Below are 16,904 nucleotides of genomic sequence, written 5' to 3'. Positions count from 1 at the left end.
AACAGCCGTGCACATGGGCGACTGGCCCCTCCATTAATTTCAGGCTTCAGGGCCTCCATTCTCGTGGATAGGGGGATACCTTGAAAGAACCTGAATAACCCTTTAAAGCAGGGATGTCCAACCTGCAGCCATTCAGCTACTGCAAAACTACAACTTCCATCATGCAACAGCTGTAGGAACGCAGGTTGGAAATCCCTAACTTAAAGTACACTTAAACTAAATTAAGTTTATTAGGACCTATTATAAGTGCCATTTTGTATGAGAAACAGGCACCTGAAATTCAACTGCCTATAGTGCTTAAAGGGAACCTGTCAACGGGATTTTGGGTATAGAGCTGAAGACATGGGATGCTAGATGGCCGCTAGCACATCTGCAATACCCAGTCCACATAGCTCTCTGTGCTTTTATTGTTTTGATCCATATGCAAATGAACCTCATATGTGTCCTGTATCCGGAGAGGAGTCCAGCGGAAAGGAGCTAAGCACCGCCCCGCGTCCTCCGAATCTCCTCCCTGCTGGCTGACGTCACAGAGCTGGAGCGCCGAAATCTCGCAATGCGCGAGCTAGCGCATGCGTAGTTTGTTCCCTGTGCTGATGCCAGCACAGGGAATGAACATGATGCCGACACTGCGCTAGCTCGCGCATCGCGAGATTTCGTCACTCCAGCTCTGTGACGCTGCTGCCCCCTCACATTAACACACCCCCCCCCCCCCCCCAATTAATTTTTTTTATTTTTTTTTTTACTTTTGACAGTGCACAGCTACACACTACTTACTTTGTCCGTAGCTGTGCAGGGCACGCTCTCTGGAGACATTACCAGTCTCTGGGTGGTTATGAATCACTGAGCTGGGCAGGCAGTGCAGTGGAAGACAAGTCCAGCATCCCGCTCGCTCAGTCCTATCTACTGAGCTAGGCTAGCCAATCAGCAGCAGGCTATTAACGCTGCTAAATGCTGATTGGCCAGTTCAACACCCAGCAGACAGAGGAAAGCGCACTAGCATAGGCTGGCTGGAGACTGTCTGTCACTGCAGGAGCAAGCAGAAAGATTGATAAAATATGTAAGGTGAGGGGGCCCTGAGCACTGGGGAAGCAGGGCCCACCTGAGCCCCAGAGAAGTGATAGTGGAGCCACAGCAGCTACACTGGCGATCGAAATTAGAGAACAATTTATGAACACTTGATTTTTTCAGAAATAACGTAATCTACATTGATCATCATTTGAAGGATTTTTTGTAAGGGGTACACCATTAGAACAGTGTTTTCCAAAAATATCTACATAAAACCTTTATTTTTCAAAAAACCTGATGATCATAATTCAAGAACAGCAATGACTGTAGCACAGAGAAAGATTCTAACAATTTCCTGCAGGTTACACCAGTCACAACCAGTAGAAGTGTGCAGGCCCTTGCTTTGGTTGACTTCAGCACATCTGCGGCCACAGGACATCACTAGTCTCACACTGCTCTGGTGGGATTTTGGTCCACTCTTCTTCCAGTCTCTTCTGCAGTTCTGTGACTGTTGTGGGTTTCTTGACCACAACTTTGTCACCAAGGATTTTCCCAAGGTTTTCTATTGGGTTTAGATCAGGACTCTGGGCTGGTCATTTTATTGTTTCAATGTTTTCAGTGGCAAGGAACTGCTTTACCAGTTTTGGTGTGTGACAGGGGGCATTGTCCTGGCTGATTAAGTGATGAACACAAAGTAGGAACCATGTGTTGTTGAAGGTTCTGATCCACACTTGCATTCACTCTGCCATGTGGCTGTATGAGAGGTCCAACTCCTGCTGCAGAAAACATTCCCCAAACCATGACACTTCCTCCTCCACCATTCACTGACTTCTTTACACACTTTGGGTTCAGTCTTTCCCCAGTTTGTCGACCAAATAAATTAAATTTGTTTTCATCACCAAAATGAACTCTGGACCACTTCTCTGTCCACACAACATGCTCCTCAGCAAAGGCGAGTCTAGCCTTCTGAGTCTTTCTGCTAATGAGAGGTTTGGTCACTGCAGAGTGGGCTTTCAGTCCAAATGCTCTTAAACGAGACACTGTATGACAAGACAGATCCTTAACCTGTTCAGTGCTGAACTGGCAAGCAATTCCAGCTGCAGTGTTGAAACGATTACCCATAGAGATTCTCTGCATTATCCCGTCCCCCCTTGCATTTGTCTTTCGAGGGCGGCCAGCCTTCTTGTGGGACTTGAATGAGTTTGTGGTGTTGTAAAGATGCAATATTCTAGAAATCATAGACTTGGAACGACCAACTTATCTTGCTACGGCTGATAGGGTCACCCATTTGGCCTTCATCTGGACAACCTGCTGCTTTCAGTCACTTTGGAACGGCACACCATTTAGGCAAAGTCAGTGAAAACTGGTAAGTTAGGCTGCCAGTTACATAGGGTTTGTCAGATCATTAAGGAAATTAGCACCAGTTGCCAGATTAAGGGTCCATTCACACGTCCGCAATTTTGTTCTGCATTTTGCAGAATGGAATTGCGGACCCATTCACTTCTATGGGGCAGCACGATGTCCGCAATTCCGTTCCCGAAAAAAAAAAATAGAACATGTCCTATTCTTGTCCACAATTGCGGACAAGAACAGGCATATTCTATTAGTGTCTGCAAAATGCGGAACGCACATTGCAGCTGTCTGTGTTTTGCGGATCCGTGTGTATGGACCCTAACACCAATAACTTGCAGGTATCTGAAAGTTCTCTATGTTTGATCAGTGTTCTTTTTCAATTATCTCATTTACATTTTTATTCTGTGCTTTAGAATTAGTGCTGAAACGATTAAATCGATGAAATTTAGGCAAAAAAATCCTTGATGCAGTTTCCCTGCATCGAGGTATCGTTTGAATCACATGACCATGGAGCGGGAGTGAAATGAAGCTTCTCACTAACCGCTCCGTGGCCTCCCGAGTCCCGACTCAGCACCACGATGCAGGGCCGTGTGTTCACACATCGTTAGCGCGCTGGCAGACTCCATGTGCCAGCGCACGCCGCACTGCCATTTACCCTGGGTTCACACCTGAGCGGTCTGAAACGAGTGCTCTGTATGTGCGATTGTACCGGGACAGGCGAACACACATTGTCGCGAGTTCCCGAATATCTATGTACGGGAACGCGCGACAAAACGCCCCAAAAAAGCTCAAGAACTTGTTTGAGCGTTGGGCGTTTTACAGCGCGTTCGATTGCCCAGGTGAGAACCTAGGGTAAAGGTAAGCATAAAGTCAGCGGCAGCAGCGGGAGGTCAGGGGGGCAACGGAGGCACCTGTGAATTGGCAATGGCATGTTATTGGTGTCGGGGGGAGATGGGCTAATTGGGGCACCAGGCTGTGATTTGGCATGCATAAAAAGATATGAGGGAGGTAGGAGGGGTTAATGGGGGCACCCCTAATTTTGCATGTATAATGTTACTGGCGGGAGGAGGGGGACATGGTGGATGGCATGGAGGCAAGGGGGACATCATGGCAGTCTAGATGGCATGGAGGGGCTGATGGCAGTGTCATTATGGGGGCACTGGGGGACATGGCATGGAGGGGCTGCTGATCTGATGGCAGCTGGGGGTCGGGGGACATGGTGGATGGCATTGGAGGCACTGGGGAAGGGGGATATCATGGCATGTAGGCGCTGATGGCAGTGCCATCATGGGGGCATTGAGAGACATGGCATGGAGGGGCTGTCTAATGTGTGTGCAATTATTTGAAATAAAAATATTGTTTTTATAAAGCAATGTTATTTTAAGAAGGTTTTTCTTATTAGATTAATCGGAAAAAATAAATCAATGGAATACTCGAATACTAAAATATTCGTTTGCTGCAGCCCTATTGAGAATAAATGCAATTTATGAAATAATCTTAAAAAATACTGCTATTTTACTCATGTTAGGATATATTCACATAGGACTACACTATGACCTTGACATTTCGGAAATCGTGTGTTGTTCTCTAATTTTGATCGCCACTGTATGTTAGGCTACTTTCACACTCGCTTTTTCTGCGGATCCGTTCAGATAACACAACCATCTGCATCCGTTCAGAACAGATCCGTTTGTATTATCTTTAAAGGGAACCTGTCACCTCCATTTTAAACCAAAATCATTACCTTACAGTAGCCCCCAGTGTGTTTCTAATCATGTTTTTCATTCCTCCACTGTTTGTCGTATACTTTATAAAAACGCAGTTTTAGGACTCATGCACACGACCATTGTGTGCATAAGTGGCCGTTGTGCCGTTTTCCGTTTTTTTTCGCTGACCCATTGACTTTCAATGGGTCCGTGAAAAAAAAAAAAAAAAAAAAAAAAAAAAAAAAAAAAAGGAAAATGCACCGTTTTGCAGCTGAGACCGTGATCCGTGTATCCTGTCCGTCAAAAAAATAGGACCTGTCCGTCAAAAAAAATAGGACCTGTCCTATTTTTTTGACGGACAACGGTTCACGGACCCATTCAAGTCAATGGGTCCGTGAAAGAACACTGATGCACACAAGATTGGCATCCGTGTCTGTGATCCGTGGCCATAGGTAACTTTCATATAGACGGATCCGAAGATCCGTCTGCATAAAAGCTTTTTCAGATCTAAGTTTTCACTTCGTGAAAACTCATATCCGACAGTATATTCTAACACAGAAGCGTTCCCATGGTGATGGGGACACTTCTAGTTAGAATACACTACAAACTGTGTACAAGACTGCCCCCTGCTGCCTGGCAGCACCCGATCTCTTACAGGGGGCCGTGATCAGCACAATTAACCCCTTCAGGTGCGGCACCTGAAGGGGTTAATTGTACTATCATATCCCCCTGTAAGAGATCAGGGCTGCCAGGCAGCAGGGGGCAGACCCCCCCTCCCCAGTTTGAATATCATTGGTGGCCAGTGCAGCCCCCCCCCCCCCTCTATTGTAATAGGTTGGTGGCACAGTGTGCGCCCCCCCCCCCCCCTTCCTCCCTCTATTGTAATAATTCGTTGGTGGCACAGTGTGCGCCCCCCCCCCCAACCCCTTCCTCCCTCTATTGTAATAATTCGTTGGTGGCACAGTGTGCGCCCCCCCCCCCCCCAACCCCTTCCTCCCTCTATTGTAATAATTCGTTGGTGGCACAGTGTGCACCCCCCATCGGCCCCCACTCCCTCTATAGCATTAACAACATTGGTGGCCAGTGTGCGGCCTCCCATCTCCCCCCCGATCATTGGTGGCAGCGGAGTTCCGAGCGGAGTCCCAGTTTAATCGCTGGGGCTCCGATCGGTAACCATGGCAACCAGGACGCTACTGCAGTCCTGGTTGCCATGGTTACTTAGCAATAGTACAATAGTAGAAGATTCATACTTACCTGCTGCGATGTTAGTGTCTGGCCGGGAGCTCCACCTACTGGTAAGTGACAGGTCTGTGCGGCGCATTGTTAAATGAACTGTCACTTACCAGTAGGAGGAGCTCCCGGCCGGACACAGACATCGCAGCTCCCAGGTAAGTATGAATCTTTTACTATTGTACTATTGCTAAGTAACCCGCTGCCACCAATGATCGGGGGTGGCAGCGGGTTATTACAAACTCCGATGGTATAAAAGAGACTCCAGACTTTACATTGAAAGTCAAAGGGACGGATCCGTTTGAAATGGCACCATATTGTGTCAACGTCAAACGGATCCGTCCCCATTGACTTGCATTGTAATTCAGGACGGATCCGTTTGGCTCCGCACAGCCAGGTGGACACCAAAACGACTTTTTTTTCATGTCCGTGGATCCGCCAAAAAATCAAGGAAGACCCACGGACGAAAAAACGGTCACGATCACGGACCTACGGACCCCGTTTTTGCGGACCGTGAAAAAATACTGTCGTGTGCATGAGGCCTTAGTCTGTGTTTTCGCTATCCTCAGAGTCAGCTTGAAGTCAAGGGGGCATTAGAGAAAAACACCATTTCAGGGCTACTGTAAGGTAATGATGTTGGTTTAAAATGTGTTTTGGAAGTGACAGTTTTCCTTTAACATAGCCATGACGGACCAGTCTTGAACAACATTGAAAGTCAATGGAGGACAGATCCGTTTTCTATTGTGCCAGATTCAGAGAAAACGGATCCGTCCCTATTGACTTACATTGTGTGCCAGGACGTATTTGGCTCAGTTTCAGTTTTATCAGACGGTCACAAAAACACTTCAAGCAGAGACGGAACGGAGGCAAATTGAGGCATTCTGAGCGGATCCTTATCTATTCAGAATGCATAAATACATCCCAAACTATAAATCCAGAAAAACAATAAATGGGATGAAATAATCTACAGTAGGCTACTTTCACACTGGCGTTTTGGCTTTCCGTTTGCGATATCCGTTCAGGGCTCCAAAACGGATCAGTTTTCATTCTAATGCATTGTGAATGGAAAAGGATCCGCTCAGAATGCATCAGTTCAGTCTCCATTCTGCTTTGGAGCTTGCCGCATGTGTCCGTCTGATGAAACTGAGTTTTTCCTCTAACACAATCTGGCACAATAGAAAATGGATCCGTCCTCCCATGATTTTAAATGGTGTTCAAGATAGATCCGTCTTGGCTATGTTACAGATAATACAACCGGATCCGTTCTGAACGGATGCAGTTGTATTATCTGAACGGATCCGCACCAAACGCAAGTGTAAAAGTAGCCTTAATAGTATGTTCATATGGCAGATTTTTCCAACATGGAAACCATGGCAGAAATCTGAGGCTGACCCATCCCACGTCCACCATCATCTTTAACCCCATATAATGGAGCTAATCCGCATCAACACATCTGCCGCAGGCAATGGACTGTCCCTTATCGACATGATCTGGAAATAATCTCCCATTCCATAGACAGTAATGGGAGGCGCAAAGAAAATCTGCCATGTAAACAAGCTCGAGGAGTAACAAAAACTAAGAGTTATTGATTTATGGGGAAAAAGTCAAACCGTAACACAGGCCTACATGAGACACAGAAATAGTTAATACATTTGCAACATATTTTAAAAACTTAAAAATTCCCATTTTTCCGCTGCTCCCCCATGCACTGATCGTCTTCAGTGGGCATATCAGGGTTAAAGAACAGCTCCCGCAGAAAAATATTGCCTGTAGCAGTTATCTAATGCTTGACTGATTTCTAATAGTTAAAAACTAGGCAGCATAAACTAACTAAAAGTGGGCAAATTCATCAGTAAATGCACTCAAATTCAAATAACCAGATGAAAAAAAATAATATAACTAATTGCTACAAGGGTATCCCATAGGACACAGCAATTTATAAACCTACAATATATTATATAAGCGCATATTAAGGCTACTTTCACACTAGCGTTCGGGTGTCCGCTTGTGAGTTCCGTTTGAAGGGGCTCACAAGCGGCCCCGAACGCATCCGTACTGCCCTAATGCATTCTGAGTGGACGCGGATCCGCTCAGAATGCATCAGTCTGGCAGCGTTTGGCCTCCGCTCCGCTCAGCAGGCGGACACCTGACCTGAACGCTGCTTGCAGCGTTCGGGTGTCCGCCTGGCCGTGCGGAGGCAAACGGATCCATCCAGACTTACAATGTAAGTCAATGGGGACGGATCCGTTTGAAGATGACACTATATGGCTCAATCTTCAAACGGATCTGTCCCCCATTGACTTTACATTGAAAGTCTGGATAGATCCGTCTGAGGCTACTTTCACACTTAAAAAATTTCTAACATTATAATGCAGACGGATCCGATCTGAATGCAAGTGTGAAAGTAGCCTAACACATGCGCAGGATATATCCCTTCCCATCTGGTGATGACATGCTGAAGACTGAGTGGAGTTGACCAGGCATGTATGCGCTGCTCTCCACTCACCTCTATGTCACCAGGTGAGCCCCGCTCCAGGGGTAGGACCTGCAACTATAAAACATTTAGAAAAAAATATGGGGGATTCAGCCCGCACAACCCTAAGCAGGTGCAGATTGCTATGGCGAAACACAGATACAAACGCAAAAACACAAATGCAATCGCACTCTGCAACCAGCACTCTGCCCTGCCTCTGTGCTGGATGTTGAATGAGGCATTGGTGTACATTTTGGCCAAAGCGTAATAAGCCACTCACCACGTCAAGGTCGCCTCTATGAGTGGTCCCTAACACTAGTTCCTACCTGTTATGGGCCATGACAGCCACACAAAGTCCAGGGAGCGCAGGTACAGCATGCACGCCAAGCACACTCTGCTATTAACCCCGTCCGGTGCCATTACAGCTTTCATCGGATCCAGGGATGCAAGTACCAACATGCATGCTGAGCCCACTATATACTTCTCCTGGAGCCAAATGGCTACTGGTAGGCGCTATATAAGCAGACTCAGTTTTATACTGACTTTAAAACCAGCCTCCAGGGAATACTAACTGGTCAGGTGTGTATGACTGCTTGGAGAGCGCCACACCTGCTTGGCGTGCATGCTGTACCTACACTCCCTGGAATTTGTGTGGCTGTCATGGCCCATAGCAGGTAGGAACTAGTGTTAGGGACCACTCAGAGGTGACCTTGACGTGGTGAGTGGCTTATTACGCTTTGGCCAAAATGTACACTAATGCCTTATTCAACATCCAGCATAGAGACAGGGCAGAGTGCTGGTTGCAGAGTGCGATTGCATTTGTGTTTATGCGTTTATAAAACATTTAGGCTGGGTTCACACGGGCGAGATTTCCGCACAGGTGCAATGCGTGAGGTGAACGCACTGCATCAGGACGCATTCACTTCCATGGGGCTGTCCTCATGAGCAGTGATTTTCACGCATCACTTGTGCGTTGCATGAAAATCGCAGCATGCTCTATATTGTGCGTTTTTCACGCAGCGCAGGCCACATAGAAGTGAATGGGGCTGCGTGAAAATTGTAAGCATCCGCAAGCAAGTGCGGATGCAGTGCAATTTTCACGCATGGTTGCTAAGATGAAAGGCTATTCACTGTACTATTTTCTCATGGTTATAAGGGAAAATAATAGCATTCTTTAATACAGAATGCTTAGTAGAAGGTCAATTGAGGGTTAAAAAAAATTAACTCGCCTCCTCCTCTTGATCGCATAGTTGCCGATCTCTTTTTACTTCTTTAATCATGAGCTGCTGGCTAAAGGACCTGTGGTGACGTCATATTACCGTGGTGATGGACCATGTGATGAGCTCAGTGACGTCACCACAGGTCCTTTGAGAGGTCCTGAGGAAAGAACAGGAGATCGGCAGCTACGCGATCAATTGGAGGAGGTGAGTTATTTATTTTTTAACCCTCAATTGACCTTCTTCTAAGCATTCTGTATTAAGAATACTATTATTTTCCCTTATAACCATGTTATAAGGGAAAATAATTACATCTACACAACCTTGAACCCAAACCTGAACTTCTGTGAAGAAGTTTGGGTCTGGGTCCCACATTCAGTTTTTTATCACGCGCATGCAAAACACATTGCACCCGCACAATAAAAACTGAACAGAACGCAATCGCAGTCAAAACTGACTGCAATTGCATACCTATTTGCGCGGGTTTGCCGCAATGCACCCGAGACGCATCCTGAGCCAAAACGTGACGCCCGTGTGAACCCAGCCTTCGGCAAGGTTTGCACATGTGGTTTTTCTACAGTACAAGAAAAGTGGATGAGAATTTCTGAATTCTCATCTACACGCTGCGTACAAAAACTACTGCGTAAACTGACCTGCGGTGCAGATTTGTGGCATGTCGATTTATACTGCGGATCTCTCCTGTGGATTTTATTCTTGTAATGGAGAAGTTTAGTCTTAGGCCCCTTTCACACGAGCAAGTATTCCACGCGGGTGCAATGTGCAATGTAAACGCATTGCGCCCGCACCAAATCCGGACCCGCTCATTTCAATGGGGCTGTGCACATGAGCGTTGGCTTTCATGCATCACTTGTGCGTTGTGTGAAAATCCCAGCATGTTCTATATTCAGCCATTTTCACACAACCCTGGCCCCATAGAAGTTAATGGGGCTGCATGAAAATCGCATCCGCAAGCAAGTGCAGCTGCATTTTTCAAGGATGGTTGCTAAGAGATGTTATTTGTATACCTAACAATAGCATTGCACCTGCGCAATAAAAACTGAACGCGATCGCAGGCAAAACTGAATGAACTTGCTTGTGAATTTGCGCATTTTTCACTGAACGCATCCGGACCTTTTCTGCAAGTCTGCAAAACAGGGAAACACACATGTGACTTCCATGCTGCATCCTTTTCTTTCTTTGCAGCCCCATTGTAACAACGTACGGTATGCTGTCGGCTTTTTCTGCAGACCCATAGAAATGAATGGGCCGCATCCAATCCATAAAAAATGCGGATCGAATGCAGACCGAAAATACGGTCACCTGATAATTGATAGTAATACCTCCAAATAGTTATTATTTACGGTAACATTCCCCATATGTCTACTTCATTTTGGGAATGCCATTTTATTTTTTGGGGCCGTTACAATTTCTAAAACCCACTTTTTAGGGACCAGTTCAGGTCTGAAGTCACTTTGAAAGGCTTACATAATAGAAACCACCCAAAAATGACCCTATTTTACAAACTACACCCCTCAAGGTATTCAAAACTGATTTTACAAACTTTGTTAACCCTTTAGGTGTTCCACAAGAATTAATGGAAAATAGAGATAAAATTTCACTTTTTTGGCCGATTTTCCATTTGAATCCATTTTTTCCAGTTACAAGGCAAGGGTTAAAAGCCAAACAAGACGCAATATTTATGGCCCTAAGGCCTTATGCACACAGTATTTTTTCACGGTCTGCAAAACGGGGTTCCGTTGTTCCGTGATCTGTGTCCGTTTTTTCTTCCTTGATTTTTGAAGGATCACCAGACATGAAGGAAAGTTAAAAAAAGTCGTTTTGGTGTCCGCCTGGCTGTGCGGAGCCAAACGGATCCATCCTGACTTACAATGCAAGTCAATGGGGGCGGATCCGTTTGACGTTGACACAATATGGTGCAATTGCAAACAGATCCATCCCCCCATTGACTTTCAATGTAAAGTCAGGAGTCCCTATCGGAGTTTTCTCCAATTCGATAGTATATTTTAACTTGAAGCGTCCCCATCACCATGGGAACGCCTCTATGTTAGAATATACCAGCGGATATGAGTTAGATCGTGAAAACTCAACTCCGACAGTATATTCTAACACAGAGGCCTTCCCATAGTGATGGGGACGCTTCAAGTTAGTATACTAAGAACTGTGTACATGACTGCTGCCTACTGCCTGGCAGCATCCGATCTCTTACAGGGGGCTGTGATCTTCACAATTAACCCCTCAGGTGCCGCACCTCAGGGGTTAATTGTGCATATCATAGCCCCCTGTAAGAGATCGGCCAGTGCGGCTCCCCCTCCCTCCCTCCCCTGTATTAAATTAATTGGTGGCCAGTGCGGCCTCATCTTCCCCTCCCCCCCCCCCCCAATTAAAATCACCGCCCCTCCCCCCCTTCCCAATCATTGGTGGCAGCGGAGAGTTCCGATCGGAGTCCCAGTTTAATCACTGGGGCTCCGATCGGTTACCATGGCAACCAGGACGCTACTGCAGTCCTGGCTGCCATGGTTACTTAGCAATTTTAGAAGCGTTATACTTACCTGCGCTGTCTGTGACTGGCCGGGTGCTCCTCCTACTGGTAAGTAAAAGGTCTGTGCGGCGCATTGCTTATAGCACAGACCTGTCACTTACCAGTAGGAGGAGCGCCCAGCTAGAAACTCCAAAAAAGTGACCCCATTTTGGAAACTACGGGATAGGGTAGCAGTTTTGTTGGTACTATTTTAGGGTACATATGATTTTTGGTTGCTCTATATTACACTTTTTTTGAGGCAAGGTAACAAGAAATAGCCGTTTTGGCATGGCTTCGTTTATTTTTTATTTACAACAGTCATCTGACAGGTTAGATCATGTGGTATTTTTATAGAGCAGGTTGTCACGGACGAGACAATATCAAATTTGGGTATTTGTTTCCGTTTTACATAAAGCATTTAAAAAAAAAAACAACAAAAAAAAAACACACACATTCTGAAAGCCATAGTTTTATTTATTTTTTGGGCGACTTGTGTAGGGGCTGTTTTTTCGGGATGAGGTGACGGTTAGATTGGTACTATTTTGGGGGGGGGGGGCATACGCCTTTTTGATCACTTGGTGTTGCACTTTTTGTGATGTAAGGTGACAAAAATTGCTTTTTTTTACAGTTTTTATGATATTTATCGGACAGGGTGGATCAAGTGATATATTTATAGAGCCGCGGCGAGAACTAATGTGTATTTTTTTGTCTGTTTTTTACTATAAAATAAGGGGAAAGGGGCTTTTTTTTTTTTTTTACTTTATAAATTTTATTAAAAACATTTTTTTAAACTTTTTTCCCTTTACTTTGTTTCTGTTGACTTTTGGGGGTCTGATCCCCTCTGCAATACATCTGTATTGTAATACATCGCCTGTTAGTGTATTACGCTGAGTCATACACTAACAGGTTGCCTAGGAGACCCAGCCTGAGGCAGGATCTCTTCGGCTCCCGTAGAAGGCAGGTCCTGATGCCGTGAAAGTCATTGGGCAGCCTCTGCACGGCATTGAGCTGCTTTCTGAGACATCGAGTCCCCGCCACAGCAGCGCGGGGACTCGATGCGCTCACCCGACACAAACCCCTTGAATGTAAATACCACTCACATTCAAGGACAGGATGCTAGCGGCCATTTTATATAATGGAGAACCCCTGTAATGTCTTAAAGGGATACTCCCACTGCATACTTTTATGTCATATTCATAGAATAAGCCAGAAATATCTGATGGACGCATGTTCCAACTCAGTGTCCTGGGCTTACTCTAGAATACAGGTCCCATGACCCCTGGAGAGGTGGCCACACTTTTAAGCAACTCCCACCTTTCACTTCTATGGGGGTTGCAGGCTGTGTCATACACTGGCCCCATAGAACCTACGCAAACTTTCAGTAGAAACATAGCGGGACATTTACTAAGGGCATTGCGCCACTATTGTGGCATAAAAAAAAATTGCAAAATATGTTGCATATGTACACCATAATTTGTGACATTTTAAGCTTCTCAGCACTTTTCTGAAGTGTCAAGAAAAGGGGTGGGGCTTAGCAGGGGGCGGGACTTTGTGCTGCCCGCTGGATTTACTATCATTTACGCCAGAAATTAGCGTTAAAGGGCTTCTGTCACTCCACTAAACTCATATTTTTTTATGTTTGGTCTCCCTACAATCCCTATGCTGCGATTTCTCTCTATCTATATATATCACTCTGTTTGGTTCAGTAGTTCTATCAAAAAACAGACTTTTATATTATGCAAATTACCTCTCTAGCAGCAGGTAGGGCGGCTACCTGCTGCTAGCAGCCGCATCCTCCATTCATAATGACGCCCCCTCCTCATGTTGATTGACAGGGCCAGCGGACGCGCTCGTCCTCTGACTGGCCCTGTCTGCGTTTAAAATCTTGCGCCGGTCTTCAGTTGGCGCAGGCGCACTCAGAGGAGGACGCTCGCTCGGCCGCTCCATCCTCAGTGCGCCTGCGCCAACGCCAACTGAAGACCGGCGCGAGATTAAAAACGCAGACAGGGCCAGTCAGAGGACGAGCGCGTCCGCTGGCCCTGTCAATCAACATGAGGAGGGGGCGTCATTATGAATGGAGGATGCTGCTGCTAGCAGCAGGTAGCCGCCCTACCTGCTGCTAGAGAGGTAATTTGCATAATATAAAAGTCCGTTTTTTTTATAGAACTACTGAACCAAACAGAGGAATATATTATATATATATAGACCAAAAAAAATAAATAAAAAATATGAGTTTAGTGGAGTGACAGAAGCCCTTTAAGTTACAGCGGAAATCAGCGCCAGCCCCTAGCTTGAGTAGACTTCAGCATTTGGCACACGGCAGGGCAGAGATTTGCTTAAAGGGGTATTCCCATCACATACAATGGGGGCATATCGCTAGAATCCCGCACCTACAAGGAGAACAGTGGGGGGAGAGCTGTGGCTGGAGGACCCCGGATTTCCAGGGGTCAGTCCACCACCAAGAGCTGGTCCCATACAAGTGAATGGGAGTGCACACACGGCCCCTGCTCCCATTCATTTCTATGGGGCAGACAGAAATAGCAGGCGCTCGGCTATTTTCGGCGGCCCCATTGAAATAAATGCTCCGTTCTCGTTGAAGGTGCGGGTCCCAGAGGTGGGACCCGCACTTATCAGACAATGGGGGCATATCCTAGCGTTATGCCCCCATTGTATATGATAGGAAAACCCCTTTAAGGCTTCATGCACACGAACATATTTTCAGTCCTCATCCAATCCGCATTTTTTTGAGGATCAGATGCAGACCCATTCACGTCAATGGGGCCACAAAAGATGCGGACAGCACACTGTGCACTGACCATATGTATGTTCCGCGGCCCCACAAGAAAGATAGAACATGTCCTCTAAGACAGTTGTGGCATGCACACGGCCGGGATCGGTGTTTTGCGGACAGCAACATGTATACAGATGAGTGCATGAGCCCTAATTTATTAAGAGGCATCTGCTGATCTCACACCAGTGTAGGGGTACGGGTGTGCCAGTCTTGATAAATGTCCCTCATGAAGATTTATCAAAACTGGTAAAAAGGTAAACTGGCTTAGTTGCCCATAGCAACCAATCAGCTTGATTCTCTCATTTTCCTAACAAAACTGAAAAAAAAAAAAAAAAAAAAAAAAAGGTGGAATCCGATTGGCTGCTAGGGAGAACTAATAGAGTTTTCCTTTACACCAGTTTGATAAATTCCCCCGTGGAGCCTCGACGACTTTTATGACGTGCGATGTTTCACAGTTAAACATTGCAGACTTCTGACACAGCACAGAAACCTGTCTGACCACACCGTGGAAGCCATCCGTGCTTCTCTGTTCTCCGTCTTGTTAGACCTCTTTCCGCATGGGTGCTACGGGTGAAGTGAACCTATAGCACCCGCACTGAATCCTGCCAAATTCATTTCAATGGATCTGTGCACACGAACGTTGTTTTTCACGCATCAGTTCTGCGTTGTGTGAGAATTGCAGCATGTTCTATATTGCGCGTTTTTCACGCAGCTCTAGCCTCATAGAAGTGAATGGGGCTTCAGTGATTTTTCACTGATGGTTGCTAGGAGATGTTTGTGTTCAGTCAGTGATTTCCAGCCAAAACCAGGTGCGGCTCTGAACACAGAACAGGTGCGGATCTCCCCCTTATACCTTATGTCTGTGGAGGCTCCACTCCTGGTTTTGGCTCACAATCGCCGATGGAAATCACTGACCGAACACTGACGTGTAAATGTGGCTTAAGTCTTCCTTTTTTTTCCCCACACGCATGAAAAACTGCTTGCAACTGAACCACTAAACGCGATTGCAGAGAAAACGGACTTAACTTGCTCGCGAAATGCTCCGAGCTTGACTGAACACACCCTGACGCAATCTGTATCGTTCATGTGAAAGAGGCCTTAAAGGGTTCCTCTAGTAATTGTATAAATTGGCCTCTAAGTACGTGAACAGAACGGGTTGTGCCCACGCTGCGCTCTGGCACCTGCCTTCGCTGAGCTTTCTCGTCAGGCTGCTCAGACGGGACAACACCTCACAGGCAGGCTTTCATCATTGCCATGTATTGCTGGGCAGACCGCCAACAGACAGTCATGGAGAGATCCTGACAGGACGAACCTGCCTGGCTGCCATAGGTTACCCTACATACATCTGGATGTCTGGACCACACAGCTGTCACTTAGGTGACACATGGGCCAGGCACTAAAACTGCTTTCTGTCAGGTTTCCAGCCCATTCACACTTGCACAGTGGGTGCTGGCATGGCAGTAGTAATGCAGGGAGCAGGGTGGGGCTTGGTGAAGTTTTCTAAGTTCTCCATAGCCGCCTGTGAGGGCAGAGGATGGCGGCTGCTCCCCCATCCACACGTACAGGCCGCTAGTAGTGTAAGGAAACAGGGACATGGTCTTACCGTGTGTTACAAGCTGGAGGACCCCCGGCCAGCTCCTCGTCTCCTCCTGTGAGCGCACGGACTACAGGCGGATGATGAGAGTCACTACTCCTCCCACCCCTTGTGATCGCTGCTACAAGGAAGTGCTCAGCTCTGCCGTTAAAGTGGAAGCTCCGGTTCTCTCCATAGAGACGGCAGCAGCTGTGTCCACTTACCGGCAGTAGGTAGGTTTGTGCGGGAATATCCAGGGAAGAGGTAGTGACATTATATATCACCAGTAATAGGATAGGCCTCAGGATACAGTACTATACACATGTATACAAGAGCAGCTGCAGCCAATATACACAGTACAAGGGGGTCATTTACAAAGACTGGATCTTTACACAGGTCTTTTGCGCTTGCTTTGGTCCCTGCCTCTGGCTGGAGTAGTTTATATATATTTTTGCAACATTTAGGTCTAATGCACACGACTGTATGTATTTTGCGGTCTGCAAAAAATACTTATGACATCAGTGTGCATTCCGTATTTTACGGAACGGCTGGCCCCTAATAGAACAGTCCTATCCTTGTCCGTAATGCGGACAATAATAAGGTGTTCTATTTTTTTTGCAGAACGGAAGTAGACATACAGCAACAGAATGCACACGGAGTAACTTCAGTTTTTTTTTTTTTTACGGACCCATTGAAGTGAATGGTTCCGCATACAGTCCACAAAAAAACAAAACGGAACGGACACGGAAAGAAAATACGTTTGTGTGCATGAGGCCTTACTCCTGTTTCCCGATGTAGGAATGTTGGTAAGTTTGTCAGAGCCGAAGTCCCAGCCCCCGGCACTCCCCCACCTCGCTCTCGACACTCATACGTATCAAACAAGGTGCAAAAACGCCTATGCGTTCAAAAATCCACAAAAAGGCTGTCCTGCCACATTTTTACACCAAAAATGGGTAAAAATGTTTGTATAATTATCCCCAATAAGTGTATACATGTGCTCAGGGTTGCCACCTTCCA

General features: G+C 46.3%; 1 protein-coding gene across 2 annotated transcripts in view; it reads right to left on the bottom strand.

The window, feature by feature from the left end:
• Window positions 1-16,071, bottom strand: part of TPRG1 (tumor protein p63 regulated 1) — a 100,245-nt gene extending 84,174 nt beyond the window's left edge. Inside the window, exon 1 of one of the 2 annotated variants that reach the window (XM_044292048.1) lies at window positions 15,918-16,071. The gene's annotated coding sequence lies outside the window, so the exon portion shown is untranslated. The remainder of the gene's footprint in view (window positions 1-15,917) is intronic. The other variant, XM_044292049.1, reaches the window with a different exon arrangement.
• Window positions 16,072-16,904: the final 833 nt, after the last annotated feature.

This window comes from Bufo gargarizans, chromosome 4 (assembly GCF_014858855.1).
Source record: "Bufo gargarizans isolate SCDJY-AF-19 chromosome 4, ASM1485885v1, whole genome shotgun sequence".
Lineage (NCBI taxonomy): Eukaryota > Metazoa > Chordata > Amphibia > Anura > Bufonidae > Bufo > Bufo gargarizans.
This window is presented reverse-complemented; position numbering and strand designations above follow the sequence as displayed.